Source organism: Cherax quadricarinatus, chromosome 41, assembly GCF_038502225.1.
Source record: "Cherax quadricarinatus isolate ZL_2023a chromosome 41, ASM3850222v1, whole genome shotgun sequence".
In the NCBI taxonomy this organism is placed as follows: domain Eukaryota; kingdom Metazoa; phylum Arthropoda; class Malacostraca; order Decapoda; family Parastacidae; genus Cherax; species Cherax quadricarinatus.
In genome coordinates this window covers 3253780-3266805 of record NC_091332.1, presented here as the reverse complement: position 1 = coordinate 3266805, position 13026 = coordinate 3253780, and the positions used below count along the sequence as shown (strand labels likewise).

General features: G+C 39.1%; 1 protein-coding gene across 1 annotated transcript in view; it reads left to right on the top strand.

Moving 5' to 3' along the window:
• Positions 1-4674: 4674 nt before the first annotated feature.
• LOC128695962 (protein dissatisfaction-like) overlaps positions 4675-13026 on the top strand; it is a 196649-nt gene continuing 188297 nt past the window's right edge. The window contains exon 1 of the mRNA XM_070092902.1: positions 4675-5013. The gene's annotated coding sequence lies outside the window, so the exon portion shown is untranslated. The remainder of the gene's footprint in view (positions 5014-13026) is intronic.

The window sequence follows — 13026 nt, the reverse complement described above, 5'->3', positions numbered from 1 at the left end:
TATGTGTGTGTGTGTGTGTGTGTGTGTGTGTGTGTGTGTGTGTGTGTGTGTGTGTGTGTGTGAGTGTGTGTGTATGTATGTTAGCTAGAAGATGTCGAGCTGGAACAGTTAGGTCGTCGCTAGGTGAAGCGAGACTGGAAAGATGACGAGTGAGAAATAGTTAGCGAATACTGGTGAAGGGAAGGTAGGAGAGAAAGAGGAAGGTACAGGTAGTGGGTAATAGAGAATAGTATAGGTAGTGGGTAGTAGAGGAAGGTAGAGGTACATGAGGGACGGTGCAAGTGGTGTGTACTGACCTAGAGTAGCCCTCGGCGTCATAGCCGTTCCAGCAGCAGGGAACCTTGTGAGGCAGCAGCCCAGCCTGTAGCAACCAACATAAACACACTTTATTCCAGGTTTTAGTAAACATTCATTCCTGCTGAAGTTTATTTGACTTTGTCAGATATAAATGATTTTAAATCACTGGTTTTCCGTGGATCAATTGTTCAAAATAAGATACAGGAGGTGTAAGTGCTTTAAAGATGCCAGTACTAGTATTAAATGAATCATTACATCAACACCCTTCAAGGAGAGGTACCTTGATGCTAGTCAAGTACTCCTGATCTAAGGAAATAGAGCTAGCCTTCCCTTTCTTAGATCTAACCTGGTTTCCTCCCCTTCACCAAAGACAAAATGATGATGATGATGATGATGATGATGATGATGATGATGATGATGATGATGATGATGATGATGATGATGATGATGATGATGATGATGATGATGATGATGATGATAATAATAATAATAATAATAATAATAATAATAATAATAATAATAATAATAATAATAATAATAATAATAATAATAATATAATAATAATAATAATAATAATAATAATAATAATAATAATAATAATAATAATAATAATAATAATAATATGGAATGAGTGTTAAAAACGAAAATATGAATTTACATTATTTTAGTTTGAAATACTGACTATGACAACTGAGAATTTTCGTGATACGTATTTGTCAATTATAAATGTCAAAAAATTAAGTTGTTTCATGAATAAAAGTAACTCAAATACGTCTTAAAAATACACAAACAGGCATATTGATGCGTTAAATACTCACAAAGGCGCCGTATTGTTTTCTAATCTGGCCATACGTCAAAATGCGTCTGGGTCTACGTCCATAGTAGTAGCCAGGGTAACTGTATGGTGTAGCCTCCACCAAGCTGGCAGCCACTACCATCACCACCAACACTGCTGTCACCTAGTGGAACAGTAGTATACTGTGTTAGGCAGCAGAGTTTACAAACATATTCAAGCATATCTTAGAAAGCCTGGTAGCTAAAGCTCTCTCTTCACACAGTGAGGTGTCCAGGTTCGGTTCCCAGCTAGGGTAGAAACACTGAGCGTGTTTCTTTACATGTGTTGTCTATGTTCCCCACCACACGGTGAGTGTCCGGGTTCGATTCCCAGCTAGGGTAGAAACACTGGGCGTGTTTCATTACACCGGTTGTCAATGTTCCCCATCAGTAAAATGGGTACCTGGGTGTTAGTGGACTGGTGTGGGTCGCATCCTGGGACAAAACTGACCTAATTTGCCCGAAATGCTCTGCATATCAGGCGGCTTTCTATATAGTAGTATGTCATTGATGTCATCTAGGCCTGTATATCTTGTACATGTATTTGTAAAAATTAAGACAGTATTATTATAACTCAGATGAGAATGGTGTATTTCGACCCATTGTAAACATCCATACATTGGACAAACCAGTAGGAACATCAACACAGGAAACATCATACACTAATGACAGAACAAAACTGATCAACTGCTAGTGCATACCAAGAATTTCGACACCTCACAAGGACAACAGAAACACGATGCTGTCGTTACAGTGAGGTCAAAGTCTGTGCGATCACCTGTTCGTCATGTCACTTAATATTTAATCATTTACCTTCACATAATGTTTCAGCTGTTAACAATAACTCAAGAGTGAGTTCGAAACATACGTAATAGTTATAGAATGATTTGTGTCTACTTCTTTATTTTCTTTTAAATTTCTTGTCCTTGCTAGGATCTAGTGGATTAAAGTAAATGTTGAATGTAAGAAGTGGGTTATAGTTGGTGTTTATGCACCTGGGAGGCGATACAAGTGTACAATAGAGAGAGATTTTGGAGGTGTTAAGTATATATTTAGAGAAATTTGAACCAAGTGAGAGAATAATTGTATTTACAGTGAAACATTCACAGCGCACAATACTTACACTAGGTAAGGGTAAGTAAATACTTGTCGCATTTATGGTTTTAGAAAAGGTGGATAGGGAAGTAAGGTGTCATATGTAATATTATGTAGAAGGTTACTAAAGTAACATTTAGGTCGAAATAAGCGATAGTTTTGCGTTTTATCAAGTGCATGGTTATTGCAACAGGTGGAGAGTTTTGGTTAATTCCTTCAACATGTGGTAACATCAAATGGCTTCGTCAAAACAGACTAGACAACACCTCTCACTTTCTCATGGACGAATCACATGATGAATCTTAATGCATTCTTAGCCAAGGACACGGCTCATGTCACCATCCATGGTGTGTATGGTAACACGTCATGTGTAGTGTCATCTTAGGTGGCGGCTCTCTGTTTTAATGGGTAATAATGATGACACATATCCGATGATGACACATAACCGGGCTACTACTAGCTGCGGTAGGCCAGCCACGTGTCATCACCAGGCAAACACACGTAACATGAGGTGCATATTATATTTCCTGACGATTAAAACACCACCACTATCTGTATTTCCAGGGACCATGGTTAGAAAAACAATTCAGAGTTAACGTGGGCTCTGAATCAACTTTTAGCTTACAACGAAATTGTCTGAGGAGCACGTCTTCCACCCCTCACATTACTAATCATTATTATTCTCTGCTGTTTCAGTACCCTAAACCCGCAGGGCTTACCTTGATAGCTGTTCTCCTCATCAATACTGCGAAGCTGGTGATAACCTAACTCATTTAAACGACGTTGAAAATTATTTTAATATTAGTAACAGCAACAGCATTAGCTAGCATTATTTAAAATAATTATCTAGGCATGGAGCATTAATTTGACATAACTCATTTTAAGTGTGACCAACAGCATTGCCAAATTGGCACCAGGACCTAGAGTTTATTATCATTGTTGTTATTATTATTATTATTATTATTATTATTATTATTATTATTATTATTATTATTATTATTATTATTATTATAATTATTATTATTATTATTATTATTATTATTATTATTATTATTATTATTATTATTATTATTATTATTATTATTATTATTGATTGTTGTTTTTATTATTATTATTATTATTATTATTATTATTATTATAATTCTGAGAGGGTTAGTCTGGTCTTGATGACCAAGTCTGGTGAGGTCTTTGAGAACAGGACTTTATACTAGATATTCCATAGCAACATTCCTGTCTGAGCTCTTATCACCCAAAATTAACTCTATTCTTTTTTATTTAGCATGAAAAAAAAATTGTAACAATATTGTAAGTCTATCAGATTGAGATTTGTTTGCATATAATCACTCAATTATTGCGGTATAAAAACAAAAACTAGACCATATTATTACTTGTAATCAAGGTCCTGGGACCTTGATTACAAGTAATCAAGGTTCCAGGGCCGAAAGGTTAGCCCTTTGCCTTTTAAAACAACTGCTACACACATTCACCCAGGTGTAAATACTAGTTACTCTCATAGGAAGTAGGTGTAGAGCCCATCCCTCTGGACCAGATGGGGAACCTACCTTCCAGCAGAGTACCATGTTGATCTCTGGCAGGCTTCCTTCTGAATGTCTTTCCCTTCTGCTCCTCCTCCTGTAATATATCCAAGCCTTGGGGGTCTCCCGGACCCCACCCACCTGCCCACTCTAACACATGGGAATGTATAATTGGGAAAGTCCTTATCGCCCCCGTCACCAGTTACAATTACCCACTGTCATGTGGATTTCATTTTTAAGTACATATCGTCAACATATTCACAAGTGTAAAATCGTTTATTACAGCCACATATACTAAAATCTTAGAAGAGTATGGAAGATGTGCTTTAGCTTCATATAGTCAAGTCAGTCATTTCTTAGCTCGTTTCTAAGAATAATCCACAATACAGCTATCATGAACATATATTGTTACATTGATGTTATAGGTGTATAGCAAGATATTTGATATATGTGCTAAATGTTTAAAAAAATCTACTATGACCATATGCATAACACTGGATCGATTTCCCATTCACAGTGGTAGTTTTAGAAGTGTATATGTGTGTTTGACGCAAAAGTTAGTAAATTCTGGGTTGGTCAAATGCTTGTTAGTGGGATGAATTGTAAAGGACCTGCCTAGTATGGGCCAACAGGCCTGCTGCAGTGTTCCTCCTTTCTTATGTTCTTATGTTCTTATGTAGTAAAGAAGCGAGACCAGGGACTATGACTCGAAAGTTGAAGACGCATTATGTAAGCACATACGCACAGTGCTCTCACTCTGTAAGTGCCCTCTACGGAATCATTAACTTGAAAAACGAAAGTGGCAGACGTCGTTGGAGAAAGTAAAAGTCACTTGATGAATTACAGAGAAAATCATGCTTGGAGTGCAAACCCTAGAGTGAGGCTGAGAGGAAGATCTTGAGGTGTGGGAAGGGAAGGTTCAGAATGAAGGGAATATCTTGTTGTAAGAGAAGAGAACAAAGTGAAAGGACACCTGGTGTGAGCTTTCACTACCTAGTTTATACCTCAGGAGGAGAAAGCACGCGAGTACTTTCCAAACCCACTGCAAAAGCCGTCAACAAGCGGTGACCTCTTAGTTCACATTAGCGTTTACAAGGAGGAGGATCAATTTTGGTCCTTTCGGATACCTCCCACTGGAAAACACAGGCAAGACCTTCTCATCTGTGGTAGAAGGTAGAGGTTCACTGTTCAGCTCATTGTCCATACTTCTTGACCCTAACACACGGGGGAAAAAAAGACTAAAATAACTGAGGTAAGTGGATTATTATTATTATTATTATTATTATTATTATTATTATTATTATTATTATTATTATTATTATTATTATTATTGTTATTATTATTATTATTATTATTATTATTATTATTATTATTATTATTATTATTATTATTATTATTATTATTATTATTATTATTATTATTTCGTGTATAGGGCAAGGAGGAATAACATCTTGTAGGAGTGAGGAAGAGCCAGTTGTGAGTGTGGGGGAAGTTCGTGAGGCAGCAGGCAAAATGAAAGGGGGTAAGGCAGCCGGGATTGATGGGATAAAGATAGAAATGTTAAAAGCAGGTGGGGATATAGTTTTGGAGTGGTTGGTGCAATTATTAATAAATGTATGGAAGAGGGTAAGGTACCTAGGGATTGGCAGAGAGCATGCATAGTTCCTTTGTATAAAGGCAAAGGGGACAAAAGAGAGTGCAAAAATTATAGGGGGATAAGTCTGTTGAGTATACCTGGTAAAGTGTATGGTAGAGTTATTATTGAAAGAATTAAGAGTAAGACGGAGAATTGGAAAGCAGATGAACAAGGAGGCTTTAGGAAAGGTAGGGGGTGTGTGGACCAGGTGTTTACAGTGAAAAATATAAGTGAACAGTATTTAGATAAGGCTAAAGAGGTTTTTGTGGCATTTATGGATTTGGAAAAGGCGTATGACAGGGTGGATAGGGAGGCAATGTGGCAGATGTTGCAGGTGTATGGTGTAGGAGGTAGGTTACTGAAAGCAGTGAAGAGTTTTTACGAGGATAGTGAGGCTCAAGTTAGAGTATGTAGGAAAGAGGGAGATTATTTCCCAGTAAAAGTAGGCCTTAGACAAGGATGTGTAATGTCACCGTGGTTGTTTAATATATTTCTAGATGGGGTTGTAAGAGAAGTAAATGCGAGGGTCTTGGCAAGAGGCATGGAGTTAAAAGATAAAGAATAACACATAAAGTGGGAGTTGTCACAGTTGCTCTTTGCTGATGACACTGTGCTCTTGGGAGATTCTGAAGAGAAGTTGCAGAGATTGGTGGATGAATTTGGTAGGGTATGCAAAAGAAGAAAATTAAAAGTGAATACAGGAAAGAGTAAGGTTATGAGAATAACAAAAAGATTAGGTGATGAAAGATTGGATATCAGATATGGAGGAGGTGAATGTATTCAGATATTTGGGAGTGGACGTGTCAGCGGATGGGTCTATGAAAGATGAGGTGAATCATAGAATTGATGAGGGGAAAAGGGTGAGCGGTGCACTTAGGAGTCTGTGGAGACAAAGAACTTTGCCCTTGGAGGCAAAGAGGGGAATGTATGAGAGTATAGTTTTACCAACGCTCTTATATGGGTGTGAAGCATGGGTGATGAATGTTGCAGCGAGGAGAAGGCTGGAGGCAGTGGAGATGTCATGTCTGAGGGCAATGTGTGGTGTGAATATAATGCAGAGAATTCGTAGTTTGGAAGTTAGGAGGAGGTGCGGGATTACCAAAACTGTTGTCCAGAGGGCTGAGGAAGGGTTGTTGAGGTGGTTCGGACATGTAGAGAGAATGGAGCGAAACAAAATGACTTCAAGAGTGTATCAGTCTGTAGTGGAAGGAAGGCGGGGTAGGGGTCGGCCTAGGAAAGGCTGGAGGGAGGGGGTAAAGGAGGTTTTGTGTGCGAGGGGCTTGGACTTCCAGCAGGCATGCGTGAGCGTGTTTCATAGAAGTGAATGGAGACGAATGGTTTTTAATACTTGACGTGCTGTTGGAGTGTGAGCAGGGTAACATTTATGAAGGGATTCAGGGAAACCGGCAGGCCGGACTTGAGTCCTGGAGATGGGAAGTACAGTGCCTGTATTCTGAAGGAGGGGTGTTAATGTTGCAGTTTAAAAACTGTAGTGTAAAGCACCCTTCTGGCAAGACAGTGATGAAGTGAATGATGGTGAAAGTTTTTCTTTTTCGGGCCACCCTGCCTTGGTGGGAATCGGCCAGTGTGATAATAAGATAATAAAAATATTATTATTATTACTATTATAATTATTATTAATAATTCATTCATGTAGAACATTAAAGTCGTAGAGTGTGATACAATGCTTAAAATATGGAAGGTAATCAAAGTGGATGGAGGGTCGTTCACCAACCTCGTGGCACCAACCTCGTAGCACCAACCTCGTGGCACCAACCTTGTGGCACCAACCTTGTGGCACCAACCTCGTGGCACCAACCTCGTGGCACCAACCTCGTGGCACCAAACATAAAGTAGCATTTGGTTAATGACAAAGAAAGACGGTTGGCCAAAAACACAGAGAAAAACATAAGCAATTCGTAGTATTGGACCTCTGTGAACAACATTAATTTAACCATAAAAGAAGGAAAGTGCACCAGTTCACGAAGACGAGATCACGACACGTTCATACCAAGGACAAGGTCACGTCACTTACAGACCAGGGACAAGGTCATGTCATCACAGGAGTGCAGCTTGTGATTCAGGTCTCAGGTATTCCCCACGTCATTAATACTCCTCAGCACATATGTCCCTCACATCAGTACTCACATCGTACCAAGATAATATGATCTCAGTACATAACGACGTACGCTCTATCAAGTAGCTCCCGGATATTACTTTGTATGTGTTTGATACTATTACTACTACTACTACTACTATTACTACTGCTACTACTACTGTTACTACTACTACTACTACTACTACTACTAATAATAATAATAATAATAATAATAATAATAATAATAATAATAATAATAATAATAATAATAATAATAATTAACATTGTACTGATCGAACCAAGCACTTACATAGCCATGGACATGATTTAGGTTAAAAATGTTGACCAATTGAATAAAATAACGTATATTTTGGTCATTTTGGCAGTGGACAAGCTTGTGAGATGTCTTTAGTTTCAATCTTTACGTAAAACATTGTTGTTAGTGTTAGTGGGGTGAGCATTACCTGAGTGTTTCACCAGAGTATTGGAGAGAGAGCGAGAGAGAGAGAGAGAGAGAGAGAGAGAGAGAGAGAGAGAGAGAGGAAGAGAGAGAGAGAGGGAGAGAGAGAGAGAGAGAGAGAGGTGGGGGGGATTAGGAAATAAACACTAGAGGTAACACAAGAACACAAGAATGAAGAGACGATGGTGTTGCTTTGTCAAAGAGGTATCTTACATCTTGACAGCATACATTACTAACATGTTGATGAATAAGGCACATGTGCAACTCTTGGGTATCTGAACAAACCATACCACGGGCGGGATTTGAACCCGCGGTTAGAGAGTCTCAAAACTCAAATCCCGCCCGTGGTATGGTTTGTTTGCAATCGTGTCATTACGATTTCGTGAGTCTTGGGTATCTTTATTGCTTCCGTATATACCTGAAACCCTTTGATTTGGTCTTTGATTCCCTCGCAACCTTATCGGTTAGGGTAAAGGAGCTATGTTAAGCTCCTGGAGAGCGAAACGTTGCCGCAATAAAATGTCGCATTAGTTGTACTTGTGTCTTTCTACCTAACATATTGTCGGTAACTCTACCAACATTAGCACAGCCTTATCGGTAGCGAGAACAATAAATTCTTTGAAAAGTGATAGTTTGACGAAGAGCAAATCTGGTATCTCCTTCCCCTTTAACCTTTCACTCTTCAATCTTATCTCCCCTCTCATTCTAACTAATCTAACTTCCCTTCCACTAATCACAAACCCCGTCCCCCCCATTCCTTCCCATCAGTCAATCCCAAATCTTTCTTCCGCGGTTCTACTGGATAAAGAAAATATTCAGATATTTACACTCTTGTTTATCATTAATCTCTGCATCTGTGTCACTCTGGATTTGCGTTTACACGAACCGTATTTAATAAATGTTTACGACTTCAGGAGTAGAAATATTGCTAGTTCCTATGGCGACAATTGTCCTTGATGCTACTGTGCATAATTTGCTCAGTATGTGTTTAATATGCATTATTATTATTATTATTATTATTATTATTATTAGTAGTAGTAGTAGTAGTAGTAGTAGTAGTAGTAGTAGTAGTAGTAGTAGTAGTAGTAGTAGTAGTAGTAGTAGTAGTAGTAGTAGTAGTAGTGGTAGTAGTGGTGGTGGTAGTAGTAGTAGTAGTAGTAGTAGTAGTAGTGGTAGTAGTAGTAGTAGTAGTAGTAGTAGTAATAGTAGTAGTAGTAGTAGTAGTAGTAGTAGTAGTAGTAGTAGTAGTAGTAGTAGCAGTAGCAGTAGTAGTAATAGTAGTAGTAGTAGTAGTAGTAGTAGTAGTAGTAGTAGTAGTAGTAGTAGTATCTGTGTTGTAATAGACCTATTTATTATTATCATTGCTATTCTTACTATTATTTTCATTGGGAAACGCAAAACTCGTAGGGGTCACACAGCCTCTAGAAAATGGGAGGTAATCAGCTTTGATTCAAGGAAAGGGAGGTAGCTCCAGATCCTTGGGTCAAGGTTCCTTCGCCATCACTTGGGTACCCACCTGGAAGGGATGTATCTCTTCAGTGCATCTTTCCACGTTCCTGGAAATAAATTTCCCAGTGGAAAGGAAAGTGCAGAGTGTGGTGCATTAGGTTGTTTGATTACTGGAGGGTTTAAAGCCGATCTACTACACGAGGGTCTTTGAGGCTGAATGTAGCCTGTACTACACCAGTCAAAAATAATTTAACCCCAAATATGGGACTTTTGGGATTATAGTATACTCTAAATGTATACATACTAAGATGTATACATTTAGAGTATACTCTAAATGTATACATATATACACCGAGAGGTGTATGTCTCTTATCGTATATGCACTGAGAGTTTACCTTAATCCCTATTCTAGGGATTAAATCATACTTGACTTGTAATGAACGTGCAGCCTTAATGAATCTTGTGCACTTGATAACCTTTAAACCTAAATGACCACCCACTCAACCCTCCACGTGTATATAGACTGTTTCTCTTGCAGCACATACGTCAGGAAAGTTGCACTTGTCAGAATACAAAATAGGACAGCAAAACATTTAAGATTCATAAAGGATTATACTGTATAAGCTCAATCATGGACAAAGAAGGAAGTTCAGGGTTGTTTGGACTGGAAATCGGCTTTCTGCCTCAGGAATCCGAAGGAGGTTCTGCTAACAATAGTGATGGTAACTCACAGGTAACAGCCAATGCTTTTGTTGGGTCTTTGGGCTTGGGAGGAGCTTTTATTTGTGCGGAAATTCCATTTGTCAGCGGAACTGGTGTGGTATACGTGTTTGTTTTAAATAATAATGTATAACATACACTGAAACGTGAACGTAAACTGACACATAAACACACTGACACATGAATATACACAGACACAAACATACAGGTCAAGAACGTCAAGAAGTTAGAGAAAGTACAAAGGTTTGCAACAAGCCTAGTTCCAGAGCTTAGGGGAATGTCCTACGATGTAAGGTTGAGGGAAATCGGACTGACAACACTGGAGGACAGAAGGGTCAGGTGAGACATGATAACGACATACAAGATACTGAGTGGAATAGATAAGGTAACCAGAGACAGGATGTTCCAGAGACGGAACACAGAAACAAGGAGTCACAATTGGAAGCTGAAGACTCATACGAGTCACAGGGATGTTAGGAAGTATTTCTTCAGTCATAGGGTCGTCAGGAAGTGGAATAGCAAGTGACGTAGTGGAGGCAGGAACCATACATACCTTTAAGACGAGGTATGACAAAGCTCAGGGAGCAGAGAGAGAGAAGACCTAGTAGCGACCAGTGAAGAGGCGGGGCCAGGAGCTGAGTCTCGACCCCAGCATTCACAATTAGGTGAGTACAATTAGGTGAATACACTGACACGTAAACATACACTGGCACATAAACGTAAACCTACGCACGAATATACACTGAGACACGATAATACACTGACACAAACATACGCTGACACATAAATATACACTGACACATGAACATACATACACTGACACATGAACATACATACACTGACTCATGAACATTCATACACTGACACATGAACATACATACACTGACACATGAACATACATACACTGACTCATGAACATACATACACTGACACATGAACATACATACACTGACACATAAACATACATACACTGACACAAACATACATACACTTGAACATAACATAAATTGACACATAAACAGACAATGACATAATAATACGACATAAAGTTAGCAGTACTAATATTATTAAATTCGTGGCACACGGTACAGCGCTCAGCTCTTAAGGATCACGAATGGGAACTGGAATTTCCATACATGAGGCTCCGAACAAAGGTTTCCACATGTAAGTTTCCAAACATGAGTTTGAGTTTCTAAATATAGGCTTCCTAACAATGAATATTCAATAAATAACAGTGTGACTCTGTCCATGGTCCAAGTCGGACCGAAACGTCGTCGTAAGCTTCTCTCTTTTATGTGCGGGTTATTTGTGTATGAATATTCAAACAAGGTGTGACATCAGAGGGCAATTCATTCGTCGAAATCTAGGATAATTAAATTATTATTATTATTATAATCAAGGGGAAGCGCTAAACCCGTAGGATTATACAGCGCCTGGGGGGGGGATGTGGAAGGCATTCAAGCCTGAATTCGGGGAACTGGAGCACAGATCCAATTCCCTAAATCAAGAGCCCCTCACCAACAACAAGGAACCTTCCCTGAGGGGGAAGGATAATTCAAGACTTGCTTTGCTAACTGATGGAATAATTAAGGACACACAGGACCTGCAGAAGTGAAGTACCTGCAGCCATCTAGAATCTTATTATTGCAAAAGGAAGCGTTAAATCAGTAGGAGTTTTGCAGCGCTTCGAGACTGGGAAGTAATCAGATTTGACCCAAGGAATGGGAGAGGGAATAGCTCCCATCCCTCACGTCAAGAGCCCTTCACCGATATCAAGGCGCCATCAGGGTTAAATTTCTAATAATCAATCTTCCCAAATCTCGTGTCTCAGTGCACAGTACGTACTAGGCTGTTATTGCGAGGATAATTCATTCGGCGGTTCTACGAAAAACCGGTTTTTACAAGTCTTACAATTTCCCGCTGATGTTACACCAACACATTGAGTTCAGAGTGTGCTACAACGCATTAAATAAAAATTAAGAGAATTAAGACACTAGTTTCCGCTGGCTCAGCTGTCATAACGCAACGTGCAGCATACTGATGGGATTCCCTCAGGAACTGGGAAGGGGGGTAGGTGGATTAAGAGAAACCTTGATGCTGGTGAAGGGCTCTTGATCTTGCACCTACTCCCCTCCTTCCTCGGATCAAACCTATTATTATTATTATAATCAGGGGAAGCGCTAAACCCGTAGGATTATACAGCGCATATGGGGGGATGGAAGGTACATTCTCAATTCAGGGAACAGGAGCACAGATCCAATTCCCTAGATCAAGAGCCCCTCACCAGCGTCAAGGAACCGCCCTTGAGGGGCGGATCAAACCTAACTGCTTCAAATTTCCCAACGCTCTATTTCATCTTTACGGGTTAACGCTTCTGATGACTATATTAATATGTATATATCATTATTATAATCATAACTAACAACTAGACCTAATATGTAATGTCTAAGTTATTCGAGAGGTGTCCTCACTGTATCAGTGGCAAAGAAAAAATTCCATTGTCTCCCCTGCTCGAGCATAAAGTGTTTTCTTTGTTGTACTTTTAAAGAAAACATACTTCTATTAGGGGTAGCTTCGGTAAAATATTATAATATTAGTAAGTAAGTAAGTAAGTTTATTCAGTAAACAAGCAAGATTTTGAGAATTGGTATCAGATGTGGCGATCAAGGCATATTCTAGACAAGAGGATAAACACAAGAGATGTCTCTAGAGTCTGTGTTGATCACCTCAACCGACATCAATAGGCTAAACCGTTGACACATTACTCCAAAAGCTGATTTAGGGACCTGATGTAATAAGTAAGTAAGTAAGTAAGTAAGTTTATTCAGGTAAACACAAATACAGTTACATAGAATTATCATACATAGCCCTCTTAGTCTTCATGTCACTGCCTTTCACATAG